The 16,403-nt window shown below is 41.1% G+C and overlaps 2 long non-coding RNA genes across 2 annotated transcripts; both read left to right on the top strand.

Moving 5' to 3' along the window:
* Nucleotides 1-13,317: 13,317 nt before the first annotated feature.
* Nucleotides 13,318-13,945, top strand: LOC139577829 (uncharacterized). Its single transcript, XR_011675423.1, has 3 exons — nucleotides 13,318-13,409; nucleotides 13,504-13,562; nucleotides 13,703-13,945. It is a non-coding gene; the product is annotated as an uncharacterized lncRNA (long non-coding RNA).
* A 1,150-nt stretch (nucleotides 13,946-15,095) lies between these two features.
* Nucleotides 15,096-15,905, top strand: LOC139577828 (uncharacterized). Its single transcript, XR_011675422.1, has 3 exons — nucleotides 15,096-15,568; nucleotides 15,651-15,713; nucleotides 15,831-15,905. It is a non-coding gene; the product is annotated as an uncharacterized lncRNA (long non-coding RNA).
* Nucleotides 15,906-16,403: the final 498 nt, after the last annotated feature.

Raw genomic sequence — 16,403 nt, 5'->3', positions numbered from 1 at the left:
TCTCTTTCTATATTCTGCTCTGCAGATTTCTATTGACATGCAAGTGTGCATGCAGATAATGCCATATTGTGGAAATCCATAAAGCACTGAAGTGTATTGTGTCCTGACAGGGTTACGCTGGCGGGATGGGCCGGACTGGACGCACAGGTTATCGAGGCCCCATTGGTCCACCAGGGATTCACGCCTTTGTAGTGTTCAAGACCTCAGAAGAAGAGTGGGAGGCCTCCAAGGTGCTGTTTTACTGCAGTTCATAGTACAGGACAAAGGCAAAGGCTCTGTCAATGTATGCTCGTTAGAGGTTCACATGGAAGCTGTGAAACATATTGTTATTCTCTGTATTCTTATTATTATGTTTTTATTTGACATGGTCAAATAACTCAATCATAGATTGGTAACTGTTTTTCTAATTTGGCATACAGAAACTAGAGGCCATGAGTAATTTAGTAAAAAAGAGTGGCACCGATTGGCCTATAAGGGACGCTGTTATAAACAGTCTTACTTAAACCCTCATATCCATCGCCCCATTTGAACTGAAGACATGAATCTGTATGTAGGTGTCTTTCCTCATGATGAACAAATTTGCCTCAAGGACCGTCAGGCTAGATTTTTCTTAATTTTCAAAATTTCAGAAAACATATGAAAAACGTATTCTCATTAACTTCTCTGCGCTACGGATCCCTTTTATGGGATCATTTTCCTAAACAACCGCTGAATTGCAGGGCGCAAAATATTACTAAAAATATTTATAATCATGCAATCACAAGTGAAATATACCAAAACACAGCTTAGCTTTTTGTTAATCCACCTATCGTGTCAGATTTTGAAAATATGCTTTGCAACGAAAGCAATTCAAGCTTTTGTGAGTGTATCAATCAATGCTAGAACAGCTAGCCCCAAATTAGCATGGTCACGAAAGTCAGAAAAGCAATACAATTAATCGCTTACCTTTGATAATCTTCGGATGTTTGCACTCACGAGACTCCCAGTTACACAATAAATGTTGTTTTTGTTCGATAAATATTACTTTTATAACAAAAAAACGCCATTTGGGTTGCGCGTTATGTTCAGAAAACTACAGCCTCGTTCCGGTCCTGAAAGCCAGAAAAAAATTCCCAAACGTATCAAATAAAATATTTATAATCATGTAATCACAAGTGAAATATACCAAAACACAGCTTAGCTTGTTGTTAATCCACCTATCGTGTCAGATTTTGAAAATATGCTTTGCAACGAAAGCAATCTAAGCTTTTGTGAGTGTATCAATCAATGCTAGAACGGTTAGCCTTATATTAGCTTGGTTAGCTTGGTCACGAAAGTCAGAAAAGCAATCAAATTAATCGCTTACCTTTGATAATCTTCAGATGTTTGCACTCACGAGACTCCCAGTTACACAACAAATGTTCTTTTTGTTCGATAAATATTACTTTTATAACAAAAAAACGCCATTTGGGTTGCGCGTTATGTTCAGAAAACCAAAGCCGTGTTCCGTTCGACGAAAATTCCAAAAAGTATCCGTAATGGTCGTAGAAACATGTCAAATGTTTTTTTATAATCAATCCTCAGGTTGTTTTTAACTAATATAATCGATAATATTTCAACCGGACAGTAACCTACTCAATAAGAGAGAAAAAGAAAATGGAGCGCTACCCTCTCGCGCGCAGGAACTAATCTGAGGACACCTGACTACTTTTGAAAAATCTCGCTCATTTTTCTAAATAAAAGCCTGAAACTATGTCTAAAGCCTGGTCACAGCCTGAGGAAGCCATTGGAAAAGGAATCTGGTTGATACCCCTTTAAATGGAAGAAAGACAGGCCAGGAAACACAGATTTTCTTTTTAAAATATCACTTCCGGGTTAGATTTTCTCAGGTTTTCGCCTGCAGAATCAGTTTTGTTATACTCACAGACAATATTTTGACAGTTTTGGAAACTTTGGAGTGTTTTCTCTCCTAATCTGTAAATTATATGCATATTCTACTATCTGGACCTGAGAAATAGTCCGTTTACCTTGGGAACATTATTTAAAAATAAAATAAAAATCTGACACCTAGCGTCAAGAGGAAAAACCAAATAACACCATTCGGTATGTAGGCCCATGGTACATATATTAACATAGTTTGAAAAAAGCTAAGGGATTGGTTAAGAGATGGATGAGATATTGATAAATCAGGAGATTTTACGTGTCCATTTAAATCCTTAGTAAATCCATTCCACAATGACCTATCAACTTGAAACATTTTAGGGTCGTCAAAGACATACCATGGTGAACCATGTTACGTTTGGTATTGATATCTTAAAAAATAAGGAAACTATTCACAATTCACTTTTTGATTATGTAATGCTAATGCTTAAATTGACTATTCACTTCAAATGTATTCTTTGGACTCATCACAATAGCTCCTAAAGAGTTTGATAAAATAACGTTGATGCATTCAAAGATGGCCACACTATACCAGTAGACGTATATTCACAATTTAGCACATACGTTTATATGCTAAAAATACAAAAAAATATTCCCATGAACCATAGAACCAAATTATTCCAAATGTGGAATGTAGGCCCAATCAGATGTTATGTGTCCAATTAAACCACTGTAAATCCACTCCACAGTGGCATATCAACTTGTCATCACTATCATGGACATCCCTAAGGTGAAGATTGTATTTAGACTCATTACATCAGTCTCGGTTTTGAGAAAAAATTGTTTCTGCATTCAAATATGGCTGCACTGTACCTATAGATGCATGTTAGCACATTTGCTAATGCTAAAAATACTTTAAAAATCTTCTCCTCGTGAACCCGACTGACCCCAGATTTGGTATATAGACTCAGTGGCCGACTTTGCTGCATTCGAAGTCAGCCACGCTACACCACTAGTTGGCACCAAATCATACCCGGGCTATAAGAACTGAACCGATGGACATGGGGCCATGATATTTCTTATGTACAGTATATGTCCTTAGAATCTGTGTCAATAGAAAGTCACTGCAACCATAGATGGCTGCACCAGACCAGTTGGTGGCACTATAGATGTCATTGGCACCAGTGGCACCATAGGACACTAGAGAAATAACTAGCGATTAAGTGGAGTTTGTCTCATGCAAATGAATGTTACATTTAAATTATCCAGATGAACAATGTGAAATATCATGATTAGTACATCGGTATAATCACATACCGTATTGTTGCCCTATTATGTTGCCTGCACATAGTGAAAAGTGGATATTTTATTTGCATTTTATTGCATGACATAAGTATTTGATACATCAGAAAAGCAGAACTTAATATTTGGTACAGAAACCTTTGTTTGCAATTACAGAGATCATACGTTTCCTGTAGTTCTTGACCGGGTTTGCACACACTGCAGCAGGGATTTTGGCCCAGTCCTCCATACAGACCTTCTCCAGATCCTTCAGATTTCGGGGCTGTCGCTGGGCAATACGGACTTTCAGCTCCCTCCAAAGATGTTCTATTGGGTTCAGGTCTGGAGACTGGCTAGGCCACTCCAGGACCTTGAGATGCTTCTTACGGAGCCACTCCTTAGTTGCCCTGGCTGTGTGTTTCGGGTCGTTGTCATGCTGGAAGACCCAGCCACGACCCATTTTCAATGCTCTTACTGAGGGAAGGAGGTTGTTGGCCAAGATCTCGCGATACATGGCCCCATCCATCCTCCCCTCAATACGGTGCAGTCGTCCTGTCCCCTTTGCAGAAAAGCATCCCCAAAGAATGATGTTTCCACCTCCATGCTTCACGGTTGGGATGGTGTTCTTGGGGTTGTACTCATCCTTCTTCTTCCTCCAAACACGGCGAGTGGAGTTTAGACCAAAAAGCTCTATTTTTGTCTCATCAGACCACATGACCTTCTCCCATTCCTCCTCTGGATCATCCAGATGGTCATTGGCAAACTTCAGACGGGCCTGGACATGCGCTGGCTTGAGCAGGGGGACCTTGCGTGCGCTGCAGGATTTTAATCCATGACGGCGTAGTGTGTTACTAATGGTTTTCTTTGAGACTGTGGTCCCAGCTCTCTTCAGGTCATTGACCAGGTCCTGCCGTGTAGTTCTGGGCTGATCCCTCACCTTCCTCATGATCATTGATGCCCCACGAGGTGAGATCTTGCATGGAGCCCCAGACCGAGGGTGATTGACCGTCATCTTCAACTTCTTCCATTTTCTAATAATTGCGCCAACAGTTGTTGCCTTCTCACCAAGCTGCTTGCCTATTGTCCTGTAGCCCATCCCAGCCTTGTCTTCAATTTTATCCCTGATGTCCTTACACAGCTCTCTGGTCTTGGCCATTGTGGAGAGGTTGGAGTCTGTTTGATTGAGTGTGTGGACAGGTGTCTTTTATACAGGTAACGAGTTCAAACAGGTGCAGTTAATACAGGTAATGAGTGGAGAACAGGAGGGCTTCTTAAAGAAAAACTAACAGGTCTGTGAGAGCCGGAATTCTTACTGGTTGGTAGGTGATCAAATACTTATGTCATGTAATAAAATGCAAATGAATTACTTAAAAATCATACAATGTGATTTTCTGGATTTTTGTTTTAGATTCCATCTCTCACAGTTGAAGTGTACCTATGATAAAAATTACAGACCTCTACATGCTTTGTAAGTAGGAAAACCTGCAAAATCGGCAGTGTATCAAATACTTGTTCTCCCCACTGTATATATATATTTATAAATATTTATATATTAACTTAATACATTAAGTAATGACTCTAAGAATCCTGACTTTCTACATTCAAGATAACCAACCTACAGCACAAGACTTCACTTCACTTCACTTCCGTCATCCTTGCAGTATTGAGAGATAAACATGGTAATGCTTTCACTGATTACACATAGGAAGATAGTTCCTTTGTTATCCAACTGATCTTGTGTCCTTTCTGTCATCCTGTGAACCCCGTTCATTGCTGCTCGCAGATATATTTTAGTTGTTGTTCTTTCAGAAAATGTGATTATATTTCAGCATAAAACCGTTGATTATATATCCAGACCTTTGATTTCTTTATAATTCTTGAAAATGTTGTGTTTACTGTCCCCTTACAGAAAAAGACATTCTACAGAAAGCTTGTTGCAACATGGCCAGTAGGTGATCTCTTCTCATACTTTATATCAGTCATTTCTAGACCATGTTATTGGAGGATGTGCCCTTTAGGTGGCAGTGTAGTGAATGATCCCTCTGTATACCAAAATAGTTGACATCACAGTTTATTGTAAACACAATGCAGCATATCAAGTGAAATGTATTCCATCATAAGGGAAAGGGGATACCTAGTCAGTTGCACAACTGAATGCATTCAACCGAAATGTGTCTTCTGTATTTAACCCAACCCCTCTGAATCAGAGAGGTGCGGGGTGCTGCCTTCATTGACATCCACTTCATCAGCACCCGAGGAGCAGTTGTTGGTTAACTGCCTTGCTCAAAGGCAGAACAGCAGATTTTTACACCTTGCCAGCTTGGGGATTCGAACCAGCAACTTTTCAGTTACTGGCCCAACGCTTCTAACCGCTAGGCTACCTGCCACCCCATACAGTATTTGATTTATTTACAGTCTATGTACTGTATGTCAGTTAGAGATTTGTTTCTTTCTCCTCAGAGACTGAAAGGCCCTCAAGGGCCTCTTGGCCACCCTGGGGATGCTGGACCTCTAGTAAGTAAACATACACTATTACTGTAACAATATCATCATCGCTGATAGACTGATAAACTATTGATTGATCACACTGATGCTTGTCCACTGACAGTCAGAGATTGTTTTTATTCCAGGGACCACCAGGAATTACTGGAAAACAAGGAAGAAAATGAGATGGAGGGAAAATTGTAGGTTTTATCTGAATTTGATCAGAATCTACACCAAGGCATAACTTGTTTGCTTGTGGGTTGAAACTCGTCCATATGTGGACACGAGTGGAAACTGAATGATATGCTTACAGTGCCTTCGGAAAGTACTCAGACCCCTTTACTTTTTCCACATTTTGTTAGGTTACAGCCTTATTCTAAAATAGATTTTTCCTTCATCTTCAGCAATCTACACACAATATACCATAATGACAAAGCGAAAAAACTGTTTTGTAGAAATTTTTGCTAAATGTATTAAAAATATAAAACAGAAATACCTTATTTACATAAGTATTCAAACCCTTTGCTATGAGACTCAAAATTGAGCTCAGGTGCATCCTGTTTCCATTGACCATCTTTGATGTTTCTACAACTTGATTGGAGTCCACCTGTGGTCAATTCAATTGATTGGACATGATTTGGAAAGGCACACACCTGTCTATGTAAGGTCCCACAGTTGACAGTGCATGTCAGAGCAAAAATCTAATCAAATCAAAGTGTATTTGTCACGTGCACCGAAAACAGGTGTAGACGTTACAGTGAAATGCTTACTTACAGGCCCTAACCAACAGTGTGATTTTTCAGTAAAAAATTGGTATTAGGTGAACAATAGATAAGTAAAGAAATAAAAACAACAGTAAAAAGATAGTGAAAATAACAGTAGCGAGGCAATAACAGTAGCGAGGCTATATACAGGCACTGGTTAGTCGGGCTAATTGAGGCAATATGTACATGTAGGTATAGTCAAAGTGACTATGTATAGATGATAAACAGAGAGTAGCAGCAGCGTAAAAGAGGGGTTGGGGGGACACAATGCAAAATGTCCGGGTAGCCATTGGATTACCTGTTCAGGAGTCATGGTTTGGGGTAAAAGCTGTTGAGAAGCCTTTTGGTCCTAGACTTGGTGCTCCGGTACCGCTTGCCATTCGGTAGCAGAGAGAACAGTCTATGACTTGGTCAGGGAGGTGACCAAGAACCCGATGGTCACTTTGACAGAGCTCTAGATTTCCTTTGTGGAGATGTGAGAACCTTCCAGAAGGACAACCATCTCTGCAGCACTCCACCAATTAGGCCTTCATGGCCAGACAGAAGACACTCCTCAGTAAAAGGCACATGACCGCCCACTTGGAATTTGCTGAAAGGCGCCTAAAGCACTCTCAGACCTTGAGAAACAAGATTCTCTGGTCTGATGAAACCAAGATTGAACTCTTTGGCCTGAATGCCAAGCGTCACGTCTGGAGGAAACCTGGCACCATCCCTACGGTGAAGCATGGTGGTGGCAGCATCATGCTGTGGGGATGTTTTGTCAGCGGCAGGGACTGGGAGACTAGTCAGGATCGAGGAAAAGAGAGATCCTTGAGGAACAGAGAGGAACAGAGAAATCCTTGATGAAAAACTGCTCCAGAGTGCTCAGGACCTCAGACTGGGGTGAAGGTTCACCTTCCAACAGGACAACAACCCTAAACACACAGCCAAGACAACACAGGAGTGGCTTTGGGACAAGTCTCTGTATGTCTTTGAGTGGCCCAGCCAGAGCCCGGACTTGAACCCAATCGAACATCTCTGGAGAGATCTGAAAATAGCTGTGCAGCAACGCTTCCCATCCAACCTGACAGAGCTTGAGAGGATCTGCAGAGAAGAATGCGAGAAACTTCCCAAATACAGGTGTGCCAAGCTTGTAGCGTCATACCCAAGAAGACTCAATGCTGTAATCTTTGCCAATGGTGCTTCAACAAAGTACTGAGTAAAGGGTCTGAATACTTACTTAAATGTTTTTTATTTTTTTATTGGCAAACATTTCTAAAAACCTATTTATGCTTTGTCATTATGGGGTATTGTGCGTAGATTGATGAAAAAACGATTTAATCAATTTTAAAATAAGGCTGTAATGTAACAAAATGTGGAAAAAGTCAACGGGTCTGAATACTTTCCGAGGGCACTGTATGTGATCACACAAATAAATTACAGATTCATTGCAGTTGACAGTTCCAACTGTGAGAACACAGGATAAGTATCTGTTAAGCCTGCCCATATGCTGAATGTCGCCATTAACAACAATTACTTCAACTGAGATCTAAAAGCAACAGAGGGAGGTGAAGCTAACACACCTGCTGTTTCTATTCTCCCTCCTCCACTATCACAGAATGTCAACTTCCCTAAAATAGGATTACAGGATGCTGTTAGATGACACAGGTAACTGCTTCCACTCAGGCCACTCTCATTAGCTTCCATTAGAGATCTGAGCCCAAAGGCTACATGCTGCTTTTACTTCCAGCACTTCTGTTTGTGAAGCAGCAGCACTGTCATGGATATGAGCATTACTAGTGATTGATATAAGTATTAACAGCACCTTTAGAGCTGAAGCTCTTTAATCATCTGAAATGCACCACCACTAAGTGTTGCTCTTTTTACCCTGCCACACTGCTACTGCTGTGATAGCCAGTCCTGCCAGGCTGTCCCAGACAGACGGTGTAAATGGTGGCGCCACACAGGGCGGCAGACTGGGCAAGCTGTCCACATCTGAGTGCCAGTGAACCCAACTGACACACTAAAGGAACCATTTCCACCACAGTGTTACTTCAGCTATGGCGCAGAAAACTGTTGTTCTGATTTTACACAACACCATTTTGGGGGTTTTGATCATTATCTGCTAGTCTTGTGTAGCCAGATGAGACTGTACCCTCGCATTCGCTCTGCATCCTGGCTAGAAGAACCTAGAAGCCTGGCACGCGAGGCTACTTGTCTGCTAACCAATGAGGGGAAGCTTTACATTTCCAGCATTGTGGTCAATTGCCACACACTGAAGTCTATACTGACCAGTCATGGAATTAACTACTTACTATACAATTTAATTTCAAATTTGGGTGGGTCACTTTCATTTTTTAACTGGCCCTCATAGCAAAGGGTCTGAATACTTATGTAAATAAAGTATTTGTTTTTATATTTAGTCAAGGTAAGTCCCTGTTACCCCATACAGAATACTCTGTTTCAACACTCTTTACTTTGCAAATAATTGAAGTCTCTGAAATCATTGTCATCTGTTTTAATAGCTTTTCGCTTAGCTATGTCTGACTAGGGGATGTTACAAAGCAGTTGTATTTGTCAGCGTTTTTGTGGATTTTGTTTGTCAGTTTGTTTACCATCCTGTACATAGGGTGCCAAAGGCAAAGAGGGTCTTAATGGGCTTCCAGGGAATCCTGGAGTTAAGGGAAACCGAGGTCAGGAGGGTCTAAGGGGGAAACAAGGAAGCACAGTAAGTATAACATTTGTTCTATTCTCAGAGCTTTGTAAAGTGTGTCTGACTGAATCTACAGGGAGACTCATGGACATCTTCTCCGGTTGTGTTTCAGGGCCTACAGGGATTGACAGGGATATAGAGGAGCTCCTGTAAGACAATGCCACATTTTAGTCATTGTAACAATATATATAACATTAATCCGGAATATATACTACACCGTTTAAAGTCACCAAACAATCTCGTTTTAGCACTAGACAGAGCATTTAGTGTTATGTACTTGAATTTGTGTTAGATGTTCTTAATGGTCTGTACTGATCCTATTTCTACAGGGCATAGCAGGCAATATAGGACCATGGGGTGAGGTGGGCCTCAAGGGCCCCCAGGACCAGTTGGGCCCCGTGGAGTTATAGGTTACCCAGTAAGTTACCTTTCCTATTTTATTGATTGCTGTATTGTCAACAATTGTGGGACGATTTACATGTTCTTTCTATTTTGATGTCTTCACACTGTGAATGTCCTTAAACTGTTGTTAACAACCCTCCAGACAAGCTTCAATGCCATACAACTCTCCTTCCGTGGCCTCCAACTGCTCTTAAATACAAGTACAACTAAATGCATGCTATTCAACCGATCGCTGCCTGCACCTGCCCGCCCGTCCAGCATCACTACTCTGGACAGTTCTGACTTAGAATATGTGGACAACTACAAATACCTAGGTGTCTGGTTAGACTGTAAACTCTCCTTCCAGACTCACATCAAACATCTCCAATCCAAAGTTAAATCTAGAATTGGCTTCCTATTTTGCAACAAAGCATCCTTCACTCATGCTGCCAAACATACCCTCGTAAAACTGACCATCCTACCGATCCTCGACTTCGGCAATGTCATTTACAAAATAGCCTCCAATACCCTACTCAATAAATTGGATGCAGTCTATCACAGTGCCATCCGTTTTATCACCAAAGCCCCATATACTACCCACCACTGCGACCTGTACTCTCTCGTTGGCTGGCCCTCGCTTCATACTCGTCGCCAAACCCACTGGCTCCAGGTCATCTACAAGACCCTGCTAGGTAAAGTCCCCCCTTATCTCAGCTCGCTGGTCACCATAGCAGCACTCACCTGTAGCACGCGCTCCAGCAGGTATATCTCTCTGGTCACCCCCAAAACCAATTCCTCCTTTGGCCGCCTCTCCTTCCAGTTCTCTGCTGCCAATGACTGGAACGAACTACAAAAATCTCTGAAACTGGAAACACTTATCTCCCTCACTAGCTTTAAGCACCAGCTGTCAGAGCAGCTCACAGATTACTGCACCTGTATATAGCCCATCTATAATTTAGCCCAAACAACTACCTCTTCCCCTACTGTATTTATTTATTTATTTATTTTGCTCCTTTGCACCCCATTATTTCTATTTCTACTTTGCACATTCTTCCACTGCAAATCTACCATTCCAGTGTTTTACTTGCTATATTGTATTTACTTCGCCACCATGTCCTTTTTTGCCTTTACCTCCCTTATCTCACCTCATTTGCTCACATTGTATATAGACTTATTTTTCTACTGTATTATTGACTGTATGTTTGTTTTACTCCATGTGTAACTCTGTGTTGTTGTATGTGTCGAACTGCTTTGCTTTATCTGGCCAGGTCGCAATTGTAAATGAGAACTTGTTCTCAACTTTCCTACCTGGTTAAATAAAGGTGAAATAAATAAATAAATAAAAGACGGATCACCCGGAGGCATTGAGCCAGTGACAGACAAAGGGGATAAGGTAGAACTATACTACTGTGTATTATGTCATTATCCATGTCAATGGAGAATCAGCTGTATCCAGTGTCTTCTTATAATCCTCTGTGTTTGTGCAGGGGTCCAGAGGAGCTATCGGACAGAAGGGAGTTGCTGGTGTCGATGGTGAGGAGGTAGATTGATTATACTGTCTTGATTATTTAGTAATTCTATTAGTTCTAAATCTGTATATACTTGGTATTCCAAAATCCAGGGATAACATTTTTGACTAAAGAGTCTGATGTAAGTCCATTGATTCTCAATGAGTAAAGAAAATAATTACATAAGGGACAAGTGTTGCTGTTCTTTAGGGCCCAACTGGATTATGGGGGCCAGTGGGGCCACCAGGACTAAAGGGACTACCGTCGAGTATCACAGGATTTATTAATAATGGCTGACAATAACTGATATTCATCTGACAAAAGGATAAATATGAGGTTTTAATATGTTAGGGTGAAAAGGGGAAGATGGGAGCTCGTGGGGAAAGAGGTGAAAAAGGAATCCAGGGAGATGGAGGCAACCAAGGTCAACAAGGACCAAAGGGCCCACTGGGGAAAGAAGTAGGTGGTGAGTTTATTCTAGAATTATACAACGGGTGGGTCTAATCCTGAATGCTCATTGGTTAAAAGCGCATTCCAGCCGGTGTCCATTCCACAAGTTATCACCGGATAAATCTATGATGTTAAAATGCCGATTTACTCTGTTCAATCTGACTGCGCAATCCACTGTCTCATCAGCCCAGCCAGGCAAGTTATGAACTTGATCTCCACTATAAAAAGCATCTAGATATTATCTCACATTTCCTTTAGACTAACATTTAGTTTTCAACAGTGGAGATTTGTATAAACCTTGTCTCTCCGACATTTGCAACATTGTTTCAATATTCAATCTCCAGCTGTCCCATAGTAATGAACGTGTCGGGAGGAGACAGACAGTCAAAATCATGAATCAGCTGGCATAATTTTTATGAATATATTATGGATAAACAAAGTGCAGCTAGTTTGCAGTCTTTCCAACTTCCTCTTAACAGAGTCCTGACAAGAGAGCACAGTTTCTATGCCAGGTGAAATCGCACCTAATTAGCTCATTGTTATGGATGTATCCAAATAAATGTCACTAGAAAACAGCTTATGCAAATGCAGCTACTGTTGTTATTCTGTCTGCAAGTTAGCCGTAGTTGGCTAGCTAGCAAGCAAGAGATAAGAACCTTGCCAGCCAGTATGGCAATAGAACATTTCAAACGAACTAGGTTGCGTCCATAGATACAGAACAAAAAGACTGCACAACTCTGGCAACCGAACCAATATAACAAACGACCTTGGGTAGCAACCCTAGATTCGTGTCGGGACTATATCTTGTGGAAGGATTAAATAGTATGAATAAATTAATCAAAATAACATTTTTAATGAAAAAATGTCAATCATTATTTGAATATGTTGGTAACTCATTGTATAAAAGTGATAATGCCTTCGAAGCCATCTCAGGTCTAACAACACCCATGTCAATATATACTCCAAACACCAGCTTCTCGGGCATTATCACTTAAATGTGATTGTGATGATGGCACAGAATCAGTGTTCCTGTTAGTTTACACTGTATCTATGAAAAAGAGCTAATGCTGGTGTCCTCTGATTCACAGGGATACTCAGGGGACAGAGGGAGTGAAGGAGTTCCAGGATTAAAGGTGATTCACAAACCAGCAAACAAAGGATGGCTTTTCAACACCACATAAACCATGAATTTAATTGAAATTATATTCTTGCCTGATTCCTAATTCAGTGTCTGACTGGTGTTCTCTCTGATACTATAGGCCTACAGGCTTAGTGGGACCAAAAGGATCAACAGTAAGGACTGATTTCAAAACACAGTATTTACAGTTAATTTAACCCGAGAATACATAAAGGACACTTAGTGTATTGTCATTGCAGGGTTTACCAGGAAAAAGAGGAGTTGATGGAAAAAAGTGGACTTTGTGGATCAAAGGTGTAATGCACCATTCAAACTGTTACATTTACATGTTAGTCATTTAGCAGATGCTTTTATCCAGATACCTTAAGAATGTTGAGTAATTCACATTGTCTACCCAGCTTATATGGATTTGAGTTTTCATGATTCAATTTTAATGCAATTTGTGTTTGATTCCAGGGAGATTATGGGGAGAGGGGAAAGACTGGGACCGGTGGTCTCAAAGGAGATGTGGTATGTTTTACTCTGCAACTTTTTATGATTATTATTTTCTTTAAGGTTTTCTCATAGATTTATCCTTTTCCTTCCTCTATGTTTTTCTCAGGGATTACAAGGTCCAAGAAGGAAGAAAGGAGTCTGGAACAAGAGGAAAAATGGTGGGATATTTAATTTTGATTTAAAATACACAGTATTAGTAGCTGTTGTTTCATTAAAGTTTGAATACATGTGTGGATGTTTGTACACAGGGGACATTGGGAAAGAGGGGGTTAACTGGGTCTCCAGGAGGTAAAGGCAGACCTGGGCCTGCTGGTCCCCCTGGAGAGAAAGGTGGTAAAGGAATAGAAGTGCCAAAGGTGAGAGGTCATGGCATTACAGTATACAATGCCTCTTGAAATCTCACAATCTTCACATAAAGTGGTTGTGTTTGATTTTCTCATTTAACTTCAGTAAAGGGATTGCATGGCAGCCCAGTAAAGAAAGGAAGCAGGGGAGTTAGAGGCAAACCGGTGAGTTTAATCAGTTCTTTCTTTCAATGCTTACTGTACACTCTACCAAACCCTTTTCCCCCACCACGTATTGAAGCAAATAGTTAATGGTTAAATTTGAACTTTTAATATGTGCCACATTTTCCTCCTCTTGCTTATAGGGAGAAGGCCCATTGGGACCGGATGGACCAGTTGGAAGACCTGGAAAGCCAGCAAGTATCCCTATAGGCCACATTGACTATGACACCCAATTACAGCTGCATGATCCTATCACAGAGATTGCAATAAACCATGTTGTGATGATGATCCTATTGATGAGACGTTGTTTATTCTATCTTTTGTTTGGGTTGTTATCACAGGGACTTGCTGGTTTGGATGGATTGTTGGGGGTTGAAGGAAACGAAGGAGATAATGTAAGCATTGTCTGGTGCCCAAGCAAAATCTTTATCCATTTGTCAACCGGTTGCCCCCAGACATAAAACAGCACATATTATCTAAAAGATCTTCCTTTAATTTGATTCGTCTCCAAGGTGATATTGGTTACAGAGGAACCCCTGGGAGGCCTGGTCTGCCAGGGAAGATGGTGAGTGAAATACAGTCCTAAGCATAGTGTTTTGGAGGCAATATAAGTATACAGTATGTTGGAATTTGATGCATCCTTACTCTAATGATTCATGTTACAGGGTCAAATTGGACGAACTGGATTGAGTGGTGGTCATGGAGCACCAGGGTCAAAGGTACGACCTGTGTTTGACCAATTGAGATACCCAACGCAGGTACTCTTCAGTGCATGCACATAGAGCTTGTCACGCCCTGGCCATAGAGAGGTTTTTATTCTCTATTTTGGTTAGGCCAGGGTGTGATTAGGGTGGGCATTCTATGTTTCTATTTCTTTGTTTTTGGCCGAGTGTGGTTCCCAATCAGAGGCAGCTGTCTATCGTCTCTGATTGGGAATCATACTTAGGCAGCCTTTTCCCCACCTGTGTTTTGTGGGTAGTTGTTTTCTGTTTTGTTTCTGCACCTGACAGAACTGTTTCGTTTTGTTCTATTTTGTTTCAGTTTTCAGTTTGATTAAATATCATGAACACTTACCACGCTGCACCTTGGTCTCCTTCTACTTCATAGGATGAGCGTTACAGAGCTATTTGGCCAAAACTCTTTATTTTGCCATGGTTCACATTCAGAACCTTCCACCAATGTTTTGTCAAGGGTAAACTTGGATCTAAAGGAAAACGAGCACCTGCAGGGCCAATGGGGCAAAGGGTAAAGCAATACATTTGAAACCTTTACATTCATGGTTGATTGTAAATCCCTGTCTATATTCTCAGGCATTTTTCATATGCTTGACAACCAAGCTCTCTGGTATTGCTATTTTGCATAGGGTATTCCAGGGCTTGGAGGAGAGAAGGGGACATTTGGCCAGCATGGCTCAAAGGTGCTGTATAGGTCTCAATACTCAATAACACCTATGTTAGAGTAAAAGAACAGTATTCGTTTTCTATGGTGCCATATCATCGCTCCTTTATATCTGTTCTCCTCTCAGGGTCAGGCTGGGGGCAGAGGCCTACAGGGACATATTGGACCACGTGGAGTTAAAGTATGCTGGAATAAAGTTGGAAATCAATCAACAACACCTCACAATTAGACAGCAGATGACATTGCTGTCTTTTATTTAGGGGAATGCAGGACTGCAAGGGAATAAAGGGTGGCTAGATCCAAAAGGCATACATGTTATCTTGTGGAATCTCTTTTCCATATGAGTTAATGGAATCATATCCTGATACATTTTGATAACGGTATCAGAACAATATTTCTTATCAGTTTATGCCAGTGCATTGGTAGTTTATAGGGAGACATTGGTCCTCGCAGTCCACCTGGGAAAAAGGGCTTCCCTGGTCAACCTGTGTATTTTGTCAATATTTCACAAACCTTTTCAGTTTTCCAGTAAGTTTGCTACAATTATGACATTTTGAAGTCTTGTTTGATCAATGTTTGTTTTTATTTTTCAGTGTCTTTTTGGAAAGAGAGTAAGTAACCATTTGGCATTATAATGTCTATTGTTGGGGATATTTCCATGGTTTCCATCTCAATCTATCATGCTCTTTGCAGGGAATGAAAGGGATACAAGGAATGCCTGGAGTTAAGGGAGTGAGAGGTCAGCGTGGACTACCAGTAAGGAGGCTTATTGTGTCTTTTGATCCAACTTAGAAACAGTAACTGAAGCCTTTAGAATGCAGTGTACAGTATGTAATGGATCTATGTAAATGCAAGCCCCCATTTATGTTACAGGGGAAACCAGGTCCTCCTGGCCGTCCAAGAAATATGCGACCTGAATCCCTTGGAAAAATAATAAGATTTTAAGAAGTTGGTACCCGATTTATTGTAATCTAGACCTGTTTATTTGACTGTATGACTGAGGAATCATACTCTGCAGTCCACACAAAATATTTCCTCAACAATTGCATAACCTGCAATCCATGTCTCAGTCTTAAGTTATTAGTAAAACCTCCTAAAGTGAGTTTTTGGATGGCCGTTTTCCCAGCAATACCGGACCATGGCCAGGAGAACGCTTGACTCATTCCCTGACCATCACTCAAGCAGCTCCTTCAGCTGGCCTCAGGGCACCAAAGACAGCCCTGCAACGAGCTGGGGCTGATTCATCCACACCTGCAGGATGGTGAGTAGAGCTCAGCAGTTAGACTGGCCACTGAGCTGATGTAGGCAACAAATCTAGTGAAGCCAACATCTCATCCTTTTTAGAGCTATAGAGTAATTTGTCCAATGTGTTAGTTTTACAAAGGTGTGATCTTTCCAGGAAACTTTTACGTGGACCCTAACCAGGGCTGCCCATTTGATGCCCTG

This window comes from Salvelinus alpinus, chromosome 6, assembly GCF_045679555.1.
Source record: "Salvelinus alpinus chromosome 6, SLU_Salpinus.1, whole genome shotgun sequence".
NCBI lineage: Eukaryota > Metazoa > Chordata > Actinopteri > Salmoniformes > Salmonidae > Salvelinus > Salvelinus alpinus.
Note: the sequence above shows the minus strand (reverse complement) of the source record. Positions and strands in the feature narration are given on the sequence as shown.